Source organism: Mauremys reevesii, linkage group 3 (assembly GCF_016161935.1).
Source record: "Mauremys reevesii isolate NIE-2019 linkage group 3, ASM1616193v1, whole genome shotgun sequence".
Classification (NCBI taxonomy): domain Eukaryota; kingdom Metazoa; phylum Chordata; order Testudines; family Geoemydidae; genus Mauremys; species Mauremys reevesii.
Window position 1 is genome coordinate 159,914,571 of NC_052625.1, and position 23,595 is coordinate 159,938,165.

The 23,595-nt window shown below is 43.4% G+C and overlaps 1 protein-coding gene and 1 long non-coding RNA gene across 9 annotated transcripts in view; one reads left to right on the forward strand and one right to left on the reverse strand.

The window, feature by feature from the left end:
* The window catches only part of PHF3 (PHD finger protein 3), an 80,395-nt gene extending 69,137 nt beyond the window's left edge, over positions 1-11,258 (reverse strand). For 3 of the 7 annotated variants that reach the window (XM_039531955.1, XM_039531953.1, XM_039531950.1), the window contains exon 1: positions 11,068-11,252. The gene's annotated coding sequence lies outside the window, so the exon portion shown is untranslated. Of the gene's footprint in view, positions 1-11,067 lie in introns of all 7 variants that reach the window. The other 4 variants (XM_039531965.1, XM_039531964.1, XM_039531963.1 and 1 more) reach the window with 3 other exon arrangements.
* Positions 11,259-11,354: 96 nt separating this feature from the next.
* LOC120401753 overlaps positions 11,355-23,595 on the forward strand; it is a 28,555-nt gene continuing 16,314 nt past the window's right edge. For both annotated transcript variants that reach the window (XR_005596711.1, XR_005596712.1), the window contains exon 1: positions 11,355-12,434. This is a non-coding gene — a long non-coding RNA (uncharacterized LOC120401753). The remainder of the gene's footprint in view (positions 12,435-23,595) is intronic.

Here is a 23,595-nt window from a genome sequence, read left to right on the forward strand (position 1 = left end):
CAGAAAGGATTAGGCAATACCAGCCCTACAATAAAAAAAAAATCTGTGTTATAACCTGATGTAGAAGTCTTGTCTATTTAGAGAATTACACAACAGTAATTTGTTAATGAAGTGGTGTGTCTACACTAACCATCCTGGCTAGCATAAAACAATACTGCAGTACGTCCACTTTTATTATTCCCTACTTTTGTTCCAATTCCCAGTAGAAGCCTCAAAACAGGCATTTGAGGAAGTAGCAAACAACTGGAGATGCGGTGTAGTAAAATGTTTTTCAAATCTGAGCTGTTTAAATTAGCCTTTTGCAATCTAGAAAAGAGTCTATTTTATCATTTTACACAGTGTTGTCAGATGCTACCGGTGTGGTGCTCTGCTCTGTTCAATGTTCAATCGGCTGCGTGCGTGTGTTCCCTCTGTGTGCTGCCCCAGCTCTGCGCAGATAGCTGACACAGCAGATCCCGAGGGAACCCCCAATGACCACAGACTCTAGTAAGGTACGAAGGCACGTCGGCCAGGTTTATTGTCGAAAAGAAACAGTCTCCAGCTCTCCGGCAAACAAAGTCCAAGGTGCTGCTGAGGTGCAGCTAGCTAGTACTTATGTGCTCCCTGACAATAGACTCGGCTCAGTCAGTGGCGGGACTTTCCACTGTCCCCTAGGCCGGACAAAGACATCCACTCAGAGGTGCATTCTTATACAGAGGTACAAACAAGTTACACATCACTCCTGACGTATTGAGGTGCAACCTCTCTACGTAGTAAGGTGCCACCTCTCACCTTGTACAGTTGGTTCGAACAAAACAACTCTATCCATCATATTACCCTTTTGGCCCTCTCATTGGGATGAGTCAGCTTGTTCCTTGTTATCTGTGTGGAGTGTACAAGTATGTGAACGTTCTGATATCTGGTGCCCAGTACCTTTTAGGTATGTCTCTTTTTGCAGCATCAGCCCTTGCCTTACCAGCTTCTGTGAGCAGGGCCTGCCTCTGGCTCACAGCTTAACTTTGCTTTCTGTTAGCAAAATCTTGATCATTACTTTAGTTCAGGCCTCAAACTCTTATCAGAGACCCAGTATATGTTTCAGGGCCTCATCTTACTACACACAGCACAGCCATGCTATTAAAGTATTTTTTAATTTTTAAAACAAGAAAAAGCCTTATGATTGTATCCACACAGCACCTTATAAAATAATTTATATGCATAAAACTAAAAAAGCTCCAATAGCTCAAAGTAAGAAAATAATTGGGAGTACAGCATTGTGGAACTCTACTTGGAAGACTAATGAATATGCTACTCCTGTAATACCAGTCCTTTTTAAACTAGTACTGAAAAGATACCTAACAACAGATACAGGACACAATGGTTTTGAAATTTGCCCTGTATGTGTAACTGCAATGGAATTGCTCATGCATTATTACAAACAGTTGTGTGTGTGCGGACACAAGGTGCTCAAAAGTGTTAAGGGTTTAGAATTCACTTACAACACTGAAATCCTCTATGCCTTTTCCATACTAGGGAAGTTTTCTAAGTTTCCCCATGACTGTTGGCACCAGTCAAGTGACATGGTTGTTCACAACATGGTAACTGCTAATACAGTTGAACCATTGTTAACATACTGTACATGGAGTAGTTTTAAATGGCACATTGTTAAAAAAGATGGCAAACTGGACTAATTATGTTTGTGGACACAAGCCATGTTTACAGCCAACGACACTAACTGGTCACAAAAACCAGGCTAGTCTTAATTTTTATAAACAAAAGCTTCTATTTTGGAGTGCAATTCTACATCAAGTTCTTCAGCCACAGACCCTGTTTATAACAAAAAACATACAGACAGAATGTTCTTTACATTCAAAAACCTATGTCCTCAAAAGCAAGATCAACAATTAAGATTATAGGTCATAGACCCTGTGTGAGTTTGGGGGGTGGGGGGAGAGAACAGGCATGAAAGTAGGATTCAACTCTGACCCACTGTCATTTGTTCCAGTAATAGGAGTTTTGAACTCTTCTGCAATAATTTATACAGCATTGTATGAAATATTTCTGCTGCTATGGCATATGGATTCAAATGTCATACCTGTATATCTCATTGTCAGTGTCCTTCAGAATCTATAGTCCATACTGTACAAATATTATATAGAAACATCTACTGCAGATAAGTTACCTTGCAAACAGCACCTAAGGAATATGAATTTTGAGGAAGTATTTTGTTTTACTTTTAACATCGTTCCAATGAGAGTACATTCCATGCATTAGCAAAATTAGGAGTTAAACTTCTGTTCTAAACAAGGCAATTTTCTGCCCCTAGGAGTTAATGGCTGCTTTTAACATCACTGTTTTTTTGTTTTTAATTTTTAATCTTAATTTCTAAGTTATCTTTAGGGGAAAAAAATGTATTTCCAGATCCACATCACAAATATTTATTGTAGGAACTTGTCAATCTTCCACAGTTTCAGCTAACTTAAAATCTGTCTAGGTTCTCTCTGTCTCATTGCTTTAACCTGTCCTTTCCCATTTTCCCTATTTCCAGCTTGTAAAATTCATTTTTTTCTGCCACAAAATAAGCGTAATTGAGGTCTCTGTATCCCAAAGAGTACTTGATTAAAATAATGTTATGGTATTATTCAGTGTGGCAGAGATTCATACTGCACAGCATCCATCCAGAATTACATTAAAAATAGTCCATAATGATTATGATTTCCAAGATAAAGGAATTTCTCCTCCTTCAAGCCAGCTTAAAAAAAGCATAATATAGGAGGAAGGTGGTGTCCACACAAACTCTTCTTAAGTGTATTTGTCTGCAAGGAACGTTATAGATTAGAACAGTCCCCCTCAAATTACACTATTGTCTTTAATTATACTTTCTGTTTACATATTCTGGATACATACATTTGGATACATTTAACTTTAATGTATTCTTTAGTTGCCTTTTTCTTTAAGTGCAAATTTTTTTGTTTGTTTGTTTTTTAAAGAATCTACCTCCACTTACTGTTAGCTTATTATGTAAATCAGGTTTCATATTTTTCTTAGTTGATGTTAACTATAATTTACCTTTCTTAAAACATTTTTAAACCTTCTACTGCTCTGCATATATTTGTTCACAACACTCATTTTATATTCCTAAATTTATATTAGCCAAGTTTCAAATCAAACTTTTAAGTCAAGTGGTCTCAGATGAAGACATAGAATCAAGTTCACTTTTTTTAAATGTAAAGTATAACAAATTTAACTCAGGCTATGAATAATGGAAACTGGCAGAACCTAAGCTGAAGGAAAAAGCAAAATTTACAGAGGTTTAAAATGTTCCTTACGTAACTGCTAATTATAATGCTAAATGTTGACAATGGTATTAGCTGAGCTAATCAACTAAGTCTTCTGCTGCTGTGGACTCCTAATGTATTAAGGATAAGATATAATTAGTTCTATTATTTTTAAATATTTTTCTGCATAGTGTTAATGAGGTCCCCTGGAACAAGTGTGCATATTTTGTGTAGAGTATATGATTGTACTAAGGCCCAGCCACTGAATGGGGTAGATCCATGTGCCCATATGTAGTCATTTGTGGCACCAGGGCCTAAGTCTCATACACTAAGCAATGCAGCCTCTTCAACAAGGGCTTTGTTGGCTTTGAGACTGGTCAATGACCACAGTTTTAAAAAACGTCTGTACACAATCATGGGAAACGAGTTGGACCCTATATGCAGACTCCACAATAAAGGCCATAAAATGTTATCAAATGGTATATAGCCCTACTATGATAAAATGTCAGACTGGGAGGCAAAAGAAGGCTCCATCATAGCTGGTATGAAATTAACTACATTCAAACAGAACAATCCTTTTTTAATCTTATGCTGCATACTGTACCTTAAATAACCCAAGTGAAAGGAGTATTCATCGTATTAAATTTAGCTTACCTTCCCCCACACCCCACCCCCAGGATTATAAATGTCCAGTCACCACAGATTGATGATAAGTCAAGTCCAATAATCAAGAGCAACTAATACACATCACAGAGAAAAAAAATATTTGGTATGACCACCAATTTATGTTAAGCATCTGAATTCCTACATAAACTACAGGAAAACAGTTTTAAAGTTATAAAATTTATCTTGGCAGTGTCCTTTAAAAAAAATAATAATACAAAGCTAGATGGAAACATGGCTGAATGTGATCTCTTTCCAGCTGTTCTTCAATTTTATTCCAATCACAAAGCCATCAAAAAAATGTGCCTAATAGTAGTCTCTACTCAAAAGATTACCATCAATACTAGTATAGTTGTAGGTCAGGTCTAAGGCACATTGGCCGCACTGTATGGGAGAAGTTTGCCCAGCACTCAGTCCCTTACCTTCATTTATAGATCCCAAGACCAGAATGGACAACTGTAATCATATAGTCTGAAGTCCTGTATAATAAAGACCACAGAACTTTCCCAAAATAATTCCTACAGCATATCATGACCCTTGGTAAATTGTTCCAATAGTTAATTGTTCTCACCAATAAGAATGTATGCCAGTCTGAATTTGTCTAGCTTTTACTTCCAGCCACTGGATTGCGTTAATTCCTTTCTGTGGTAGACTGAAGAGCCCATTATTAAATATTTGTTCCCTGTGTATGTATTTATAGACTATAATCATGTCACCCCTTAACCTTCTCTTTGGTAAGCTAAATATAGTGAGCTCCTTGCATCAGTGTAAGGCATGTTTTTTAACCCTTTAATCGGTCTCATGGCTCTTCACTGAACCCTCTCCAATTTATCAACATCCTTCTTGAATTATGGGCACCAGAACTGGACACGGTATTCCAGCAGCAGTTACACCAGTGCCAAATACAGAAGTAAAATGACCTCTCTTCTTACTCAAGATTCCCATTTATTCATCCCAGGATCACATTAGCTCTTCGGGCCATAGCATCACACTAGGAGCTCATGTTAGGCTGACTGTCCAACACACCACCAAAATCCTTTTCACAGTCACTGCTTCCCAGGATAGATGCTTCCCCGTCCTGTAAGTATTGCCTATATATGTATATATTTAGCCATATTAAAACATATTGTTTGCTTGTGCCCGTATTACCAAGCAATCCAGATCACTCTGAATTAATGACCGTCCTCTTCATTATTTACCACATCCCCATTTTGTGTGTCATCTGCAAACTTTATAAGTAACTATTTTATGTTTTCTTCCAGGTTATTGATAAAGATATTAAACAGTATAGGGCCAAAAACCACTTCCTGCAGAAACCCACTGGAAACACACCCACTCCATGACAATTCCCCATTTACAGTTAGATACATATCAGTTAGCCAGCCAGTTTTAACCCCTTTAATGCATGTCATATTCATTTCATATTATTCCATGTTTTTTAATCAAACTGTCATGCAGTACCAAGTAAAATACCTTACTGAAGTCTAAGTAAATTACATCAACATTATTACTTTTAGCCAGGGCTTTGGAGCTGTGCTGTGGCTCCACTCCAGCTCCAGGCAAAAACCTGCAGCTACACTGCTCCGGAGCTGCTCCGCGCTACAGCTCCGGGCTCCACTCCAAAGCCCTGCTTTTATCAACCAAACTTGAAATCTCAACATAAAAAGATATCAAGTAGTTTGACAGGCTCTATTTCAAATAAACCATGTTGATTTCCATTAATTACACTATCGTCCTTTAATTCTCTCTTATGTGAGTCCTGTATCAGCCACTCCATTATCTTGCCTGGGATTGGTGTCAGGCTGACAGGCCTATAAGTACCTGGGTCATCCCATTAAAAACTGTCACATTAGCTTTCCTTCAGTCTCCCGAACTTCCTCAATGCTCCAAGACTTATTGAAAATCAACATTAATGGTCCAATACGTGCCTCAGCAAGATCTTTTAAAACTATTAGATGCAAATTATCTTGACCTGCTGATTTTAAAATCGCTAACTTCCGTTTAGCATCCTCCAAAGATACCAGTGGAATGGAAAGAGTATCACCATATGATAAGACTATAGCTTCTGTTCCACCCCCACCCCCCAATACAGAACTGAAATATTTATTGAACACTTCTGCCTTTTCTGCATCATTATAATTTTACCATTTCCATCTAGTAGTGGACCGATATCATTGTTAGAATTCTTTGTGTTCCTAATATATTTTGGAAATTCCTTATTGTCCTTAATTCTGCTGACCATAGACTTCTCGGTGTTCCTTTGCTTCACTTATCAATTTTCTACAACTCCTACCACCTGATTTATATTCATTACCATCAACTTCTCCTTTCTTCTATTTGTTATATATTATTATTTTACAGCTGCCTTCACTTTCCCTCTAAACCAGATCAGTTTTGTAACCCGTGCACCTTCTTCTTCAATTGTGGCTTTTTGGACATCTAGTGAGGTGTTCTTAAATTATTCCCAATGACCATTCACATTTTTTCTAATTAAATTCTTACATGCTGATTTGACTCAATTGTTTTTAGCTTTGGGAAATTAGCCTTATTTTAGCATCCAGTATTACTGGACTTTACTCTTCATCACATTGTTTTCTGACTCTCCTAACCTGCTCTTCTCTTTCTTCCCCCTACCTTGAAGTTCTTTATAAATCAGTCTACCAGAAGCATCTGCTAATGATAGAGCTGTTGAAATGTCAACAGCCTGACAAGTCAGAGGTTCTGGAACAGCTTCCCAACAGACATTTTGGGGGCAAATAATTTAATTAGTTTTAAGAAAGAACTGGACAAATTTATGAGTGCCATTGTATGACACAGTTGCTTGTAATGGAATGGGGCAGTGCTCAGCAGCTCCGAGGGCTAACTTCCAGTCTGTGTTCCAGTTTTATGTTCCTAAAATGCTCATGCTTCAGCCATCCACCTGCAGGGGTCATGGATCTATCCCCCAGTTTTATTCTGATTTTGTTTTGTCTCCTTCCTCTGAAGTATCAGAGGTGGTCACAGCTGGAGCTAGGGCACTGTATGGGGTGGACCAGTGCTCTAAGGTGGGCACCAAGTATTCTTTATCAAGTACTCGCTGGCTGGTTCTTGCTCACCTGCTCAGGGTCTAACTGTTCACATGTTGAGTCAGGAAGGAATTTCCCCCCAGGAAAACCCCCCAGGTTACATTGGATGTGATCTTGGAGGGGTTTTGCCTTCTTGTGCAGGTCACTTGCCGGGATTACCTGGTATCTCTCACTTACTCATTGCCATGTCATTGCAGGGGCCCTGGGCATTGGTGCACCTTAATCCTGCCTGTTCTCCCTGTGGCACGTAATAGTCTAGTCTTCTGTGGGCCGCTATACTTAGGTTTAATTTTGGTTGTTGGGTGCTGGGTTTAGTATGTGGGGCTGGATGGTGTTGGTGGCCTGTGATATACAGGAGATCAGACTAGGTGATGTGTGTCCCTTCTGACCTTAAACTCTATGACTCCATAATTAAGTCAATTAAAACTAATTAAAGTGGGTAGAATTCTTTATATGACCACCTTGAACATCCAGCCTTTCATCACTGATGGACAGCAGACCCCTTAGCACTAGCTTCCTCAGTACTTCAAAGGAAGCACCTAAGCAGTCAAAAAAGTATTTTAGGGTATTTCTCTAACAAAGAGATCCAGTACGCATGATCCAAGATAATTATGTTAATAAACCAGAACTAGGTAAAGGTCTCAGTCAGCAGGGAGATATAATGTTTTTTAAAATGGCAAGGAGCTGGAGAGGAAGAAAGAAAGGAGAAAGACTGTACTCACAAAAGTGAAACCTTTCACAACCACTTACAAGATCCCACCAGCAATGTTCTACCTTGAACAGATTAGCCCCTGCTACCACCCATTCCCTACTCAACAAAATATGACTTTCCCTTTTTTTTGCAGCAAGAAGAGGTACAACTACATCCATTTTCAAGTTTTCTATATTAATTTTTATCTTATTACTCATTATACGCCTTAACCATACTAAATAGCTATTCTCCTTGGGTTTTACACCCAAATTGTCAAAAACTTGTTACAAAGCATTTAAAATTTGTACATGCTGTAAATGCTAAGTATTAGTCATAACATGTCAAACTGTATATATTTCTTTTAGTGTTAATAGGTCAATCCATCCAGCCCCATAATAATTTTGTTCAGAAATTCCTTTAAACTTATCAACACCATTCTGATAAAGAGTTGCTCTGAACTACACTTAGAGCCAGATTTTTTAAAATATTTAGGCACCTGAAGATGCAGCCTACTGGAATTTTCAAAAGCTCCTACGTAAGTTCCCCTGTATGATGATGTTTCTCTAGTGCAATACAAACAGGGGTATTATCCAATGCCTCTTTTATATTTCATCTTTTTTTTTTTATTAGTTTTGTGATCAGATCACCATGTAAGCTCATATCCAAACTGCTTTGCATTGCAACACAATGTTTTATGACTTTACTGATTCCCAAAACTTTCCCATATGCATAAAATCAATTTTCCCAAATACACAAATGCAAGTTAATACATGTTTTGTATCTCCTGCACATATTCCTTTCCTTACTGGTGTGTGCCACACCTTGATTAAGTATAGTTTGTAAACTGAATATCTGTATTAGTTTCCATTTCTTCACATATTTAAACTAAAAGCAGGGCTAAAATAATTCCATATGGCACCAAACTGGACTGTTCCACAGTTTACCCTTTATTTACAGTCTAGAGTCAGTTTCAGTCTATGTGCTGAAGCCAATGCCAATTTAAATTAATGATTAGGAAATGAAGGGAATGTAATGGATATAATAGATCTAGGCTATAACTAAAGATCTTGAAACAGAAGTTCTCAATTAAGATTATTTTGAGACAGTAATTCAACAAGTTACAGTCCTGCAAGTGACTGTGCTGTGTTAAATCCATCCAATATCCTACATGTACTGATATGTTACACCTGTTAACTTCTAGAGGTGACAAGCAGTTGCAAGGTTAATTGACTGGGCAATATATCGCAGCTCATATAGGCGAAGTCAGCCAGGTTTTTTTTCCAAATCTAAATGGTAATGATTGCTAAGAAATAGAGCAGGTTTTGAACCAGATTTAGAATGTATCTAAAGTAATTTGTACAGAAAATAGAGTTACAGCTTCTCAAGAAAAGGATGGCTGAGAGATGGCATACATGACTGTGGGAATACTATTATGGGTAAATGTAAAAGATAACATCCTCACCCATTTATTGGACAGTTTAATAATTATTCCAAGTAATATAAAACCCAACATTTTAAAATGATCCTATATATAAAATGCTTAACTACATAATATAATTGTATTAGTATGTTTAATACATTTATTAAACCAATTCAAGTGCAAATCTACTATTTTAATTGGGAGGAGTTACACATTTATTTACCCTCCTTAAAGTCTATTGTAATACTTACACTTGCACAAAAAATATTTATTAGTTTCAGTGAATTTGTATTAATTTTTAAAAGCCACGAAAAGACGGAGAAAATCTGTAGCATCCAGAAATCAAATAATCTATTTATAAAATATATGAAAGCAGGTACAAGAATTAAACTTTGAATACTCTATTCTGTATAAATATTGCATTATGTGCTGACCCTCTACAGCTTTCATTCTGCAGAACACTTCATGAGAGTTACCCATAATCAGAGCAACTCCATTTCCAAATACCTCACTCCATGGTCTGAGGCGTCTTTCAGAATACAGACAGTGAGGAAGGGTCACATGGTATATATGCTAATTTGGGAATGGCTACCATAATGCATAATGTGTATGACATTTTGACAAACTCTGTTCATCTGGGCAGGAAAGGTGGGTTATTTTCCCTTCTTTCTTTTACTTGTAAGCCCCAGAAGAAGTACTGTAGAAAGATGTTTAATGCAGAGATTTTTGTCTGTTCTGATGCCAGGCTTAGGAGCATGGTGGGGAGAAATAAATCAGTGGAGGTCAGGGGGCAAATAGCAGGGTCTGAGTCACTGGAGGTTGTCTTTTGGGGGGGAGGGGGAATAGAATAGCAAAGGATGGTTGAGCAGGCACTGTGGGGAGTGAGAGGAGCTGCAGAAGGTCCAATCATCACTCATTTGGGATTGATGGGAACAGGAATGTATGGGGCAAGAGATAACTGCAGCAGGGTTTCGGTCAGCAGTGGTGTAGAGACAGGTGCTAGAGAAGGGGCTCAGATCAGTATGGGTGGTGTGTGTATGGAGGAGTGGGAGGTACAGCAATTGGTCCTGCGGAAGGGTCTAGCAGGGTCCAGACTGGCAGCATGGTGTGTACTGGGGACGTACGGTAATGGTTGCTGGTGCAGTGTGTGTGTGTATTGGGAGGGGGAGGTACAGCAATAGATGTAGGACTGGGTCTAGCAGGCCCAAGTCAGTAGCACGGAGGAGTGTATAGTAGGCCCAGGTCAGCAGCAGGGGGAGGGGCATAGGGAGAAGAGTGTAGGCCATGGGGGCAAGGAGTGAGGGAAGGACAGAGGCCCAGGTGAGTAACAGGCCCCAGGGGCAGTGTGTGTAGTAGGCCTCAGAGGATGGATGTGAGGCAGAGTAGCAGGCACAGGTCAGTGGCAGGGGAGGGAGGGAGGAAGGCAGCAGGCCTGGGACAGGGGGCGAGGACCACAAGGCAGGAGAAGGTCCCAGGGGAGGTGGGGGGGGGGGGGGGAAGAGCAGCAGTCCCAGTGCAGGAGAAGGCCTGGGGCGGGGAGGGGATTGAAGAACCACAGGGCAAGAGGAGCCGGGGAAGGGAAGGTAGGAGAACCACGGGGCAGGAGAAGCCCCCCCCGGGGGGGGGAGGGGAAGGTAGGAGAACCACGGGGCAGGAGAAGGCCGAGGCGGGGGGGTAGCCAGGGCCGGCTCCAGCTTGGTGCGGGGCGGGCAACACATCCCGGGGCCGCCCCCGAGAAAGGGGTGGAGGCGACTCCAGCTCGGTGCCCAGCGGCCCCGGGCTCCCCGCGGCCAGCGCCAGCGTGGTGGCGGGGCGGAGGCCTCACGCCGGAGCGGATGGAGGCCCATGGCAGCCAACGCAGAGGCCCCTGCGCAGGGCCGCGCCGCTGCTTCGGGCCCAGGCGGCCCGGAAGGCGACGGCGGAGGGGCCCGACGCGGCCGCCCTTCGCCCCTTGGCCCGGCGACGGTAACTCACCCTTGCTCCGCCGCCCAGCGCTGCCCCGCGGCCCAGGTCCGGGAGGAGGACGGCGGCGGCCGCGCGGTAGGAGGCGGTGGCGGCGCGCGCGCGCGGCTCGCTCCCTGTTGGGGTGCGCTCAGGTGCCCACCCCGCCCGACCCTTGCCTCAGGTGGTCCCTCCCGCTCGGCCTGGCGCTCGCTGCCGACAGCCGCGTGCCCGTGTACGCGCCCCCCGCCGCGTGCGCGAGGCGAGCGGAGCCGCGCAGGCCAGCTCACGTGACCGCTGTGTTTATTTTATAGAGGCCGCGTACGAGGCGCATGCGTAACAGCCTCAAGGGCCGAGCGCCGAAGGGACGCGTCGGGCCCCGCGGGAGGGTAGAGCTGCCGAAGTGACCTGTCTCGGCGCCCGCTTCGCTGCAGCCCCGGCTTCGCACGTTACCCTCCGGCTCCCCCTGGGCGGGTCAGCGGCGCCCAGCCCCCGCCGCACGGTCCAGTGGGTTCCCGCTGCGCGCCCCGCCCCGCCTCGCCTCGCCTCCCGGCGCCGCCTGAGCAGCGGGGCCGGGCTGCCCTGGCCGGGCAAGGGGCTCGGCCGCTGCTGACTCTCCCCGAGGGCACTGGCGGGCCGTTGGCGCTGAAGCACTGAGCCCCGGGCCCTCCCCGTGGAGCCGCGGGCTTTCCGCGCAGAGCCGCGCAGGGAAGAGGGGACGATACTACTGGGGAGGCCCGGAGCCCGCCGCGCTGAGACCCTGCGTGAGAACTGGGGGAGAGGGTAGCTCAGCATGGTTATACAGTGCCACATGACTAGCAGGGACTGACACAGATAATTACACTTGTGCAAGTTTCTCTTATGTAGAAGGATGCATGTTTTACTAGAACCCAGACAGCGTTATGCAGTCACAGGTCGGTGATCGCGCATGCGAGGGGCACTGTGGCGACCCTTCCCATCTTGGATACACTGATCAGTCACAACAGGTGCAAAGTCCGTCTCGGGGCGGGTCTAGCTTCAGCCTTTTGTTTCCAAAGAACTTTGAACGTTTGAGTGTTTTAACGGTAAAGTAACTGTGGTTAAGAAAGTCCCTTGCTAAGCCTATGTCTTCTGCTTTCCTGCCATGTTAGCCCCAAAGGGGTTAAACTAGCCACCCAAAACAGCCTAGGTGGAGCTCTGCGTCATGCATGCAAGCCGCTGGGAGGCACAGGAGGTCTCAGTGACACAGATTTCTTCCTACTGCAATAGCAGCCCACAGAAGAGCTAAAACAAGAGGACTGAGCCAGTTTGTGTGCCCTATAGACCCAGAGCAAGAAACTGACTGACCTCTACCTGAGCCAGATGGCTTGGAAGGAAAGTATGTAGAACTTAGCGATTGAATCTCCTCAGGGCAGACTGGGGTAGGTATGGAGTGGTACTGGGCCAGGTTATACAGTGCCACATGACTAGCAGGGACTGACACAGATAATTACACTTGTGCAAGTTTCTCTTATGTAGAAGGATGCATGTTTTACTAGAACCCAGACAGCGTTATGCAGTCACACTGAGGGCCTCTTTAAAGCATTAATTTAGGTATTATTCAGCTGCCAGACACTGTCAAAAAGAGAAGCACTACACAGTGACTTGGTAAACAGATTCATATTTAATACAAGAGATTTTAAACGGTTTAAGATGAATCTGAAAAGCTTTTATAAAAAACTAATTGGCATTCAAATTACCTGCCAAAGAATAATCCTGCTAATACAGATTTTTACACTGAACAATGTTATCAAATCCAAGTGATCAAAATCATGACTTTTTTTGAAGTAATTTTGGGGTTCTCGCTCTTCTGGTGATGGAGTCTTGAAGATTCATGTTCCCCAAGCTTTTCTCTGCCACCATATGAGCTAGACGTGTGCTTTTCTTTGATAAGTACATTAAAGCTAAAGTTCTCACATGATCTCATTGTACTAGGACCTGGATATTTAAACAGAAAAAACACCAAGTATCATAAGACTTGTGATATAATTCATAAGAGTTGGCAACACAACATCTGCATTGCAGGTGTAGTTTCAGCAGAATATTTACACTTTTGTTGTAGCACACATTCTTCTTCCCATGTTAATCTTCTCCAGAAACAAGTTATTCACCTGGTAGATAGCATGTGATAAGAAAAACTGCAGTCTTAGCTAGTAGACCAGAAAAATCTGCCATTTAAACTACAGAAGAGCTGGTTTGTGAATCATTTAAGCCACCAGCAAATTCATCTGCAAAGGCATCAAATATCAGAGGTGTAGCTGTGTTAGCCTGTATTCACAAAAACAATGAGGAGTCCAGTGGCACTTTAAGACTAACATTTATTTGACCATAAGCTTTCATGGGTAAAAAAACCCACTTCTTCAGATGCATGGAGTGAAAATTATAGATGCAGGCATAAATATACTGACACATGAAGAGAAGGGAATTACCTTGCAAGTGGAGAACCAGTGTTGACAGGGCCAATTCAATCAGGGTGGATGTGGTCCACTCTCAATAATTGATGAGGAGGTGTCACTACCAAGAGAGGGAAAATTGCTTTTGTAGTGAGCCAGAGGAGGATTTGCTCTTAGTTTGTCTGGTCTGATACAAGTCTTGTTTGTTGCTGCATTGTTACAAGTTTTGAGATGTGAAGTCTAGAGAATAATCCATTCTCTGAATTTCTACAGGGCTTCCACTCTGTGGGTACTATCTTTTCCCCCATAAACCTAGCTGAGTCAGAGGGTATGTCTACACTACGAAATTAGGTTGAATTTATAGAAGGTGTTTTTTTTTAGAAATTGTTTTTATACAGTCGATTGTGTGTGTCCTCACACAAAATGCTTTAAGTGCATTAAGTTGGCAAACTGTGTCCACAGTACCGAGGCTAGCATCGACTTCTGGAGTGTTGCACTGTGGATAGCTATCCCATAGTTCCTGCAGTCTCCGCCACCCATTGGAATTCTGGGTTGAGATCCCGAGTGCCTGATGGGGCAAAAACAGTGTCGTGGGTGGTTCTGGGTACATGTCGTCAGCCCCCTCCCACTCCCCATGAAAGCAATGGCAGACAATTGTTTCATGCCTTTTTTCCTGGGTTACCTGTGCAGACACCATACCATGGCAAGCATGGAGCCCACTCAGCTCACCATCACCATATGTCTCCTGGGTGCTGGCAGACGTGGTACTGCATTGCTACACAGCGGCAGCTCATTGCCTTTTGCAGCAGATGGTGCATTACAATTGGTAGCCGTTGTCGTCGTAGTCCTGGGTGATCTTTTAGCTGACCTCGGTGAGGTTGGTCAGGGGCGCCTGGGCAGACATGGGAGTGACTCAGCCAGGTCATTCCCTTTTCAAGTTTCGTCTCATGGAGACTCAGTCCTGCTGGCAGTCATACTGCACCGTCTTCTGCCAAGCACCCAGGAGATGACGATGGCTAGCAGTCGTACTGCACCGTCTGCTGCCAGCCTAAGACGTATAAGATAGATGGAGTGGATCAAAACAAGAAATAAACCGGATTTGTTTTGTATTCATTTGCTCCCCCCTCCCTCTCTCCATGAAACCAACGGCCTGCTAAACCCAGGGTTTTGAGTTCAATCCTTGAGGGGGCCATTCTGTGTGACAGTTGTTTGTGTTTCTCCTTGATGCAAAGCCCACCCCCTTTGTTGATTTTAATTCCCTGTAAGCCAACCCTGTAAGCCATGTCCTCAGTTGCCCCTCCCTCCGTCAGAGCAATGGCAGACAATGGTCTCGCACCTTTTTTCGGCACAAACGCCATAGCACTGGGAACACGGAGCCCACTCAGATCACTGCAGCAATTATGAGCACTGTAAACACCACGCACATTATCCAGCATGATATGCAGAACCAGAACCTGCAAAAGCAAAACCAGGCGAGGAGGCAACAGCAGCACGGTGATGAGTGATGAGGACATAGGCATAGACTTCTCACAAAGCACGGGCCCCGGCAATGTGCACATCATGGTGTTAATTGGGCAGGTTCATGGCATGGAACGCCAATTCTGGGCCCGAGAAACAAGCACAGACTGGTGGGACCGCATAGTGTTGCAGGTCTGGGACGATTCCCAGTGGCTGCGAAACTTTCACATGCGTAAGGGCACTTTCATGGAACTTTGTGACTTGCTTTCCCCTGCCTTGAAGTGCCAGGATACCAAGATGAGAGCAGCCTTCACAGTTGCAAGCTTCCACAGGGCTATCGCCACTCGCTTCTCAACGGCAGAGAGCTACCAGTCAGTCGGGCATCAATTTGGAGTTGGCAAATCTACTGTGAGGGCTGCTGTGATGCAAGTAGCCAGTGCAATCAAAGAGCTGCTGATATCCAGGGTAGTGACTCTGGGAAATGTGCAGGCCATAGTGGATGGCTTTGCTGCAATGGGATTCCCTAACTGTGGTGGGACGATAGGGATATGGGTTCCGTCTATCTTGGCACTGGAGCACCAAGCCAGCGAGTACATAAATCAAAAGGGATACTTTCAATGGTGCTGCAAGCACTGGTGGATCACAAGGGATGTTTCACCCAAATCAATGTGGGATGGCTGGGAAAGGTACATGACACTTGCATCTTCAGGAACTCTGGTCTGTTTCAAAAGCTGCAGGAGGGGACTTTCTTCCCAGACCAGAAAATAACCATTGGGGGTGTTGAAATGCCTATAGTTTTCCTTGGGGACCCAGCCTACCTCTTAATGCCATGGCTCTTGAAGCCATACACAGGCAGCCTGGACAGTAGTCAGGAGCTGTTCAACTATAGGCTGAGCAAGTGCAGAATGGTGGTAGAATGTGCATTTGGACATTTAAAAGCACGCTGGTGCAGTTTACTAACTCAGATAGACCTCAGTGAAACCAGTATTCCCATTGTTATTACTGCTTGCTGTGCGCTCCACAATATCTGTGAGAGTAAGGGGAAGATGTTTATGGTGGGGTGGGGGTGGGAGTGGGAGGTTGAGGCAAATCGCCTGGCCGCTGATTACGTGCAGCCAGATACCAGGGCAGTTAGCAGAGTACAGGAGAGCGTGCTGCGCTGCGCATCAGAGAAGCTTTGAAAACCAGTTTAATGACTGGCCAGGCTATAGTGTGAAAGTTCTGTTTGGTTCTCCTTGATGAACCCTCCCCACCACCACCACCCTTGGTTCACTCTACTTCCCTGTAAGCTAACCACCCTCCTCTCCCCCTTCGATCACCGCTTGCAGAGCCAATAAAGTCATTGTTCCTTCACATTCATGCATTCTTTATTAATTCATCACACAAATAGAGGGATAACTGCCAAGGTAGCCCGGGAGGGGTGGGGGGAGGAGAGAAGGACAAAGCCACACTGCACTTTAAAACTTTTTGAATGCCAGCCTTCTGTTGCTTGGGCAATCCTCTGGGCTGGAGTGGCTGGGTGGCCGGAGGCTGCTCCACCGCATTCTTGGGCATCTGGGGGAGGAGGCTATGGAACTTGGGGAGGAGAGCTGTTGGCTACACAGGGCCTGTAGCGGCAGTCTGTGCTCCTGCTGCCTTTCCTGCAGCTCAACCATATGCTGGAGCATATGAGTTTGATGCTCCAGCAGCCTGAGCATTGACTCCTGCCTTCTGTCAGCAAGCTGACGCCACCAATCATCTTCAGCCCGCCACCTCTCCTCACGTTCATATTGTGCTTTCCTGCATTCTGACATTGTCTCCCTCCACTCATTCTGCTGTGCTCTGTCAGTGTGAGAGGACAGCATGAGCTCAGAGAACATTTCATCCCGAGTGCATTTTTTTGCCTTCTAATATTTGCTAGCGTCTGGGAAGGAGAAACATATGCAGCTGGTGGAGGGGAAAAAAGGGAGAGTGGTAGTTAAAAAGACACATTTTATAGAACAATGGGTACACTCTCACAGTAAACCTTGCTGTTAACATTACATAGCACATGTGCTTTTGTTACAAGGTCGTATTTTGCCTCTTATTGAGGGTATGCCGGTTTGGTGTGAGAGATCACTCACACAGGGCCGGGCAACAGAATTCGGCTTGCAGGCAGCCATGGTAAGCCACAGTTTTTTGGCATTCTTTAAGCTTCATAACATGTGGGAATGGTTTTAAATAGCAGTGCCCTCGTTTCCCATACCAAGCAGCTGTTGGGTTGGCCATTTAAAAGGAAGGGCTGCGGTTTCCAGGTTAACGTGTAGCACAAACCCAACTAACCCCCCAACACACACCCAATTCTCTGGGATGATGGCTTCACCCCCTCCTTCCCTTCCCTCCCCTCCTCACTGTGTGGCTAACAGTGGGGAACATTTCTGTTCAGCCACAGGCAAACAGCCCAGCAGGAACGGGCACTTCTGAATGTCTGCTTAATAAAACAATCCTATTTCAACCAGGTGACCATGAATGATATCACTCTCCTGAGGATAACACATAAAGAACAGATGTTGTTTGAATGCCAGCAAACACCTGGACTATACACTGCAATTCTTTGTTCTGCAATGATTCCCGACTACATGCTACTGGCCTAGCGTGGTAAAGTGTCCTACCATGGAGGACAGAATAAGGCTGCCCTTCCCAAAAACCTTTTGCAAAGGCTTTGGGAGTTCATCCAGGAGAGCTTTATGGAGATGTCCCTGGAGGATTTCCACTCCATCCCCACACACGTTAACAGACTTTTCCAGCAGCTGTACTGGCTGCGAATGCCAGGGCAAATTAATCATTAAACATGCTTGTTTTTAAACCATGTATAATATTTACGAAGGTACACTCACCAGAGGTCCCTTCTCCACCTTCAGGGTCCGGGAGCCCACCTTGGGTGGGTTCGGGGGTACTGGCTCCAGGTCCACAGTGAGAAACAGGTCCTGGCTGTTGGGGAAACCGGTTTCTCCGCTTCCTTGCTGTGAAGTATCTTCAACCTCCTCCTCCTCATCTTCCTCACCCCCAAAACCCACTTCCGTGTTGCGTTCTGCTCCATTGATGGAGTCGAAGCACAGGGTTGGGGTAGTTGTGGTTGCACCCCCAGAATGGCATGCAGCTCATCATAGAAGCGGCATGTTTGGGGCTGTGAACTGGAGCGGACATTTGCCTCTCTGTTTTTTGGTAGGCTTGCCTGAGCTCCTTAATTTTCACGCGGCACTGCTGCTAGTCCCTGTTATAGCCTCTGTCCTTCATGCCCTTTGAGATTTTTTCAAATGTTTTGGCATTTCGTTTACTGGAATGGAGTTCAGCTAGCATGGATTCATCTCCCCATACAGCGATCAGATCTCATATCTCCCGTTCGGTCCTTGCTGGAGTTCTTTTGCGATTCTGGGACTCCATGGTCACCTCTGCTGATGAGCTCTGCTTGGTCACCTGTGCTGATCAGATCGCCACGCTGGCCAAACAGGAAATGAAATTCAAAAGTTCGCCGGACTCTTCCTGTCTACCTGGCCAGTGCATCTGAGTTGAGAGCGCTGTCCAGAGCGGTCACAATGGAGCACTCTGGGATAGCTCCCAGTGGCCAATACCGTCAAATTGCGTCCACACTACCCCAAATTTGACCCGGCAAGGCCGATTTCAGCGCTAATCCCCTCATCGGGGGTGGAGTAAAGAAATCGATTTTAAGAGCCCTTTAAGTCGAAAATTAGGGCTTCGTCGTGTGGACGGGTGCAGGGTTAAATCGAGGTAACGCTGCTAAATTCGACCTAAAATCATAGTGTAGTCCAGGCCAGAGAAATGACTCGGGGGAAGTCTCCTGGGCTCGCTGCCTTCTCTGTTTCTTGGCTGTTTCTGCTCACACACACAAACCCCTTCATCAAAACTGCTACACCGACATAGCTCTGTTTTTGACCAGCCTTGCATGTGGCCTGTGGTTTGTGTGGTGGCTTCTGTTGTTTAAGCTATCTTACTCCAAGAAGGAGCTCAACTGCTTCTGACATTTATCCTGAATGAAGGGCAGGTGTCATGCCCCCCAACTTCAATGAGGTTTCATCCAAATTCCATCATAACAGTATTCTTTCCAATTATTGATAAAGATGTTTAATAGCACTGGGTCAAAAAAAAAAACACCCTGGCAGAACCTCACTAGAAACATCACTTTTGGTGGATCATTCCATTTAGAATGACTAAGATCTGTCAGTTTTGATCCACTTAATATGTGCAGTATTGATTTTCTGTTAAGCTAAATTTTTTAGTAATAATGTCATGCAGTACTAACTCGAACACCTTAGCAAAGGTTGTCAGTTACCATCGTCAGATAGACTTAAAATCTCATACAAAAAAAATCAAATTCAGAGATTCCAAGGCCAGAAGGGATGATTGTGATCATTTAGTCTGACCTCCTGCATAACACAGACCATAGAACTTACCCAAAATAATGTGTTATCTTTTAGAACAACATCCAATCTTGATTTAAAAATTGTCACTGATGGAGAATCCACCATGACCTTTGGTAAATTGTTCTAACAGTTAATTACTCTCACCATTAAACATTTCTTATTTCCAGTCTGAATTTGTCTAGCTCCAACCTTCCAATCATTGTATCATGTTATACCTTTTTCTAATAGATTGAGGAGTCCATTATTAAATATTTGTTCCCTGTGTACGTACTTATAGACTATAATCAAGTGACCCATTAACCTTTTCTTTGGTATGCTAAATAGATTGCCTTCTTAGAGTCTTATCATTTACTATAAAGCATTTTAACCCTTTAATCATTCTTGTGGCCCTTCTCTGAGACCTCTCCAATTTATCAACATCCTTGAATTATGGGCACCAGAACTGAACACAGTATTGCAGCAGCGGTCACGCTAGTGCCAAATACAGAGGTAAAATAACCTCTCTAATCCTACTTGAGACTCCCCCGTTTATACCTCCGAGGATCTTTTGGGCATGGTGTCACATTGGGAATTCATAGTCAGCTGATTATCTGCTGTGACCCCCAAATCCTTTTCAGAGTCCCTGTTTCCCAGGATAGAGTTCACCGTTCTGTAAGTATGGTATGATGTTATCTGATTAAAATATGACCCTATAGAGCATTGTTGCAACCATTGTTATATATTTGCAACAAATCTTGTACAAAGGTTGTAAAATAAGGTGTCTATGGAAGGTTATGGTTTGCTGAATATGATTATGCTATTTGTATGCATGTATCATTTTTGTATTTGAAGTTATGAGTATTGGCTCTATACCCGGATTTTAAATGTTTGCTACTGGGGTAAAGCCCACAAGGTATTTAGCCTGCACATCTTGGAGGGACTATTCAAATTAAGTGGCTCATCAAGGAACACTAAACTGACAATGGACCATGGGAAACACCCATCTATACTGAATGGACTGTCCTGTTAAAGTTCTGTCTGGGGTATAGGTAATGATTTCCTGCAATGACAGCAAAATTATGCAAGAACATGTAACTTGCCCATGTGATTCCAAACCCCATCTTGTCACCTGTGATTTTCCACTAGCTATGCTGAGGGCTCTGTTTGAAACAATGAGTTTTCCTCCACATGGCAGAAGCTATAAAAGGCCCAGGAAACACCTCCATTTTGCCTCTGTCCTGCTCCAGGCTCTTTCTTGCTCAAACCTCTGGACTATGAACTTATACTAATTGGAGCATTCTAACCAATGGACTGAGGACCTTGCAATGATTTGGAAGCAGCCAGAGACTTGACTTAAGCCAGTAGTTTATTCCATCACTGCTACAAGCCTGAACCAAAAACTTTGCATTTATTGTATGTATTTCTTTAACTAATTTTAGCTCTCACCTTTCTTTCTTTTTATAAATAAACCTTTAGATTTTAGATACTAAAACGTGTCGGGAACCTTTCAGAAGTGCTGTGCCGAGTCTTCATTTATTCACTGCAATTCAAGGTTTCGGGTGCCAGTAATACATTTTAACATTTTTAGAAGGTCTCTTTCTATAAGTCTATAATATATAACTAAACTATTGTTGTATGTAAAGTAAATAAGGTTTTTAAAATGTTTAAGAAGCTTCATTTAAAATTAAATTAGAATGCAGAGCACCCCCGGACCGGTGGCCAGGACCCGGGCAGTGTGAGTGCCACTGAAAATCAGCTCGTGTGCCGCTTTTGGCACACGTGCCATAGGTTGCCTACCCCTGTACTAAAAGATTGGCATCAGCATGATTTTTGGGTAAGATCTGAATTATATATTGACATGGGTTTTAAAGAACCACTCATCTTTAAATCCAGTGTCCTTGGTGGTGATGCAAGGACTGGAATGCCTCAGAAAACTGCTTCTCTGACTTCTTGTTAGCTAGTGTGGTGAAACAGAAGTTTACTTTTGTTGCTGGTTTGGTATATTTTGTGGGGGAAATACACCGCAAAACTGGTGGTTATCGTCCCTATTTCTGATCAGTTTGTCCTGAATTTGATATTCGCAGTTGTGACCCACAAAGGCACAGTTACATATGGCCTACATTATTTGTTCCTAGATGTGTATATATTTACGTTTAGCCATATTGTAATGCATATTGTTTGGTTGTGCCCAGTTTACCAAGCAATCTAGATTGCTCTGAATCTGTGACCCATCCTCTTTATTTACCGCGCCCCAAATTCATATGCAATCATCTGCAAACTTTATTAGTGATTTTATGTTTTCTTCCAGCTCATTGATACAAATGTTAAATAGCATAGGGCAAAGAACTGATCCTTGTGGGACCCCACTGGAAACAGACCTGCTCAATGATATTTCCCTGGTTACAGTTAATTGTCAAATTTGTTGACAAGACCTATTTTCCCCCGAACCATGCCAATTAGAATAGCTAGGAGTGAAATGTAGAGGAAGGGGGCAGGAATTAGGGCCCACTTCTGCAAAGGTACTTTTGTGCCAAGAACTTCCTTTCAGTCCATGGCGAGGATATAGCGTGAGCAGGACTAAAAAGGCAATAGAGGGCTAAGGATCCACAGGGATCCAGCTTGTAAATCTTGGCCAGCTGCAGATGGGGATTTCCGTCTCTTCTCCCCAATGTCTCTTTCAATCCTCATGATGGACTAGTTGCTATGCTGATAGGGGTTTGACTACACAGCAAAAAAAGACCCCTGGTAGCTAATCTTAGAGCTTGGATCAAGGGGCTCAGGCTTACAAGGTTTAAAATACCACTGTAGACATTCCTGCTCAGGCTCTAAGACCCACCCACCTCGCTGGGGTTCAGAGCCCCAGCTCCAGCTAAGCAGGAATATCTATTTTTAGCCCCATTGCATGAGCCCTGAGAGCCCGAGTCAATAGACTCATGGCTGTGAGTCTCAGAGCCCAGGATTTTATTGCTGTGTAGTGCACAGTGGTTACTATCCCCCACCTCCCTCTCAAGATGGGAATCAGAGAATGTAGTAGGAATTAATGCTACCTCAGCATTCATTTTCTGCAGACTTTCCCTGCAGATAATAAGCTGCATTTTTTCCCTCAGTGTGCTAGAAGTCAGTTGTTCAGTACAGTTCCTTAACCATCCTGGTCTTATCTGTTTTTTCTATACTTTTTTTCCACTGCAGGTTTTTCCATGAATTGGTTCCCCTGCACACCACACACTGTGAATGGTGAGGGGAATGGATGGTGCTTAGTTTGACATAAATGACTGTTAAGACATTAAAACCAAAATCTTTCCCATGTCTATTAAAATTGCAATACAGTAATGTCATTTCAGCAGAATTAGAAATGGAGAAATTGCATTGTTCATTTCTGTATGCTTTCTGACTTCCTTTTGGGGAAGTCATGTATTTTTAACTATGTCATTCATGTCCTGAATGGTTCTACAGCTGTGTTAAAGGAAGGTCACATAATAATGGAAAATTTCCCTCTGTCCCTTTATTGATTTTCTATAGCTCTTTTTTTTCATACAGTTGTTGTTTAGCTTTGTTACAATGACCAGGATAGTGCAAAATGAAGATGGATTGAAAGGCTTGTACTAACTATCTGGATATATCTTACTCGTCACTGTGGTATCTGAGCATCATAGTATCTGGTTTTCTTCAGATACACTTTGAAACTGTTCTACTTCACATCAGAAATTACAGCAGGTTATTTGATCTGTTGGCGCTGTCCTTATCTTTTCTTGTCAGGCTATAACCTTTTAACCATCATTGCCTCATGAAGATATTTCCCACTGATAAGTAATGTGTTGCTATTATTGAGCTATCCAAAATTTAATGGTTGTCAGTACATTCTCCCCTCAGCGCACATGAATAACGATCATCATTAGTGGTAGTTATGCATGCATCCCTGAAAAGGAAAAGATAACTCTGCTTGATTTATCTGCCTGTATCATAAATTTGAAATTAACAAAATCAAATCGTTATATCAAAATTTTAAAGCATAACTTTAAAAACTCTCTTTACCTGATCTTTTAAAGCAATGCCTCAAAACAGCTTCAGTCCACAACATAACCCATAAAAATCATTTCAATACTTGATTTAAAATTTGCAAATGATAATTACTATTTATTTTATTACAATAGTAACTCCAGTGGGGATCCATATTCCATTGCACTAAACACTTACAAATACATTTGGAGACCTGGCCCTACCCCAAACAGCTTACCATCTGATTGAATATTTTAGGTTTTAAAAGAAATGTAACAGTCAGTCACAGAAAGTGCTTGTTTAAATATTAAATGACA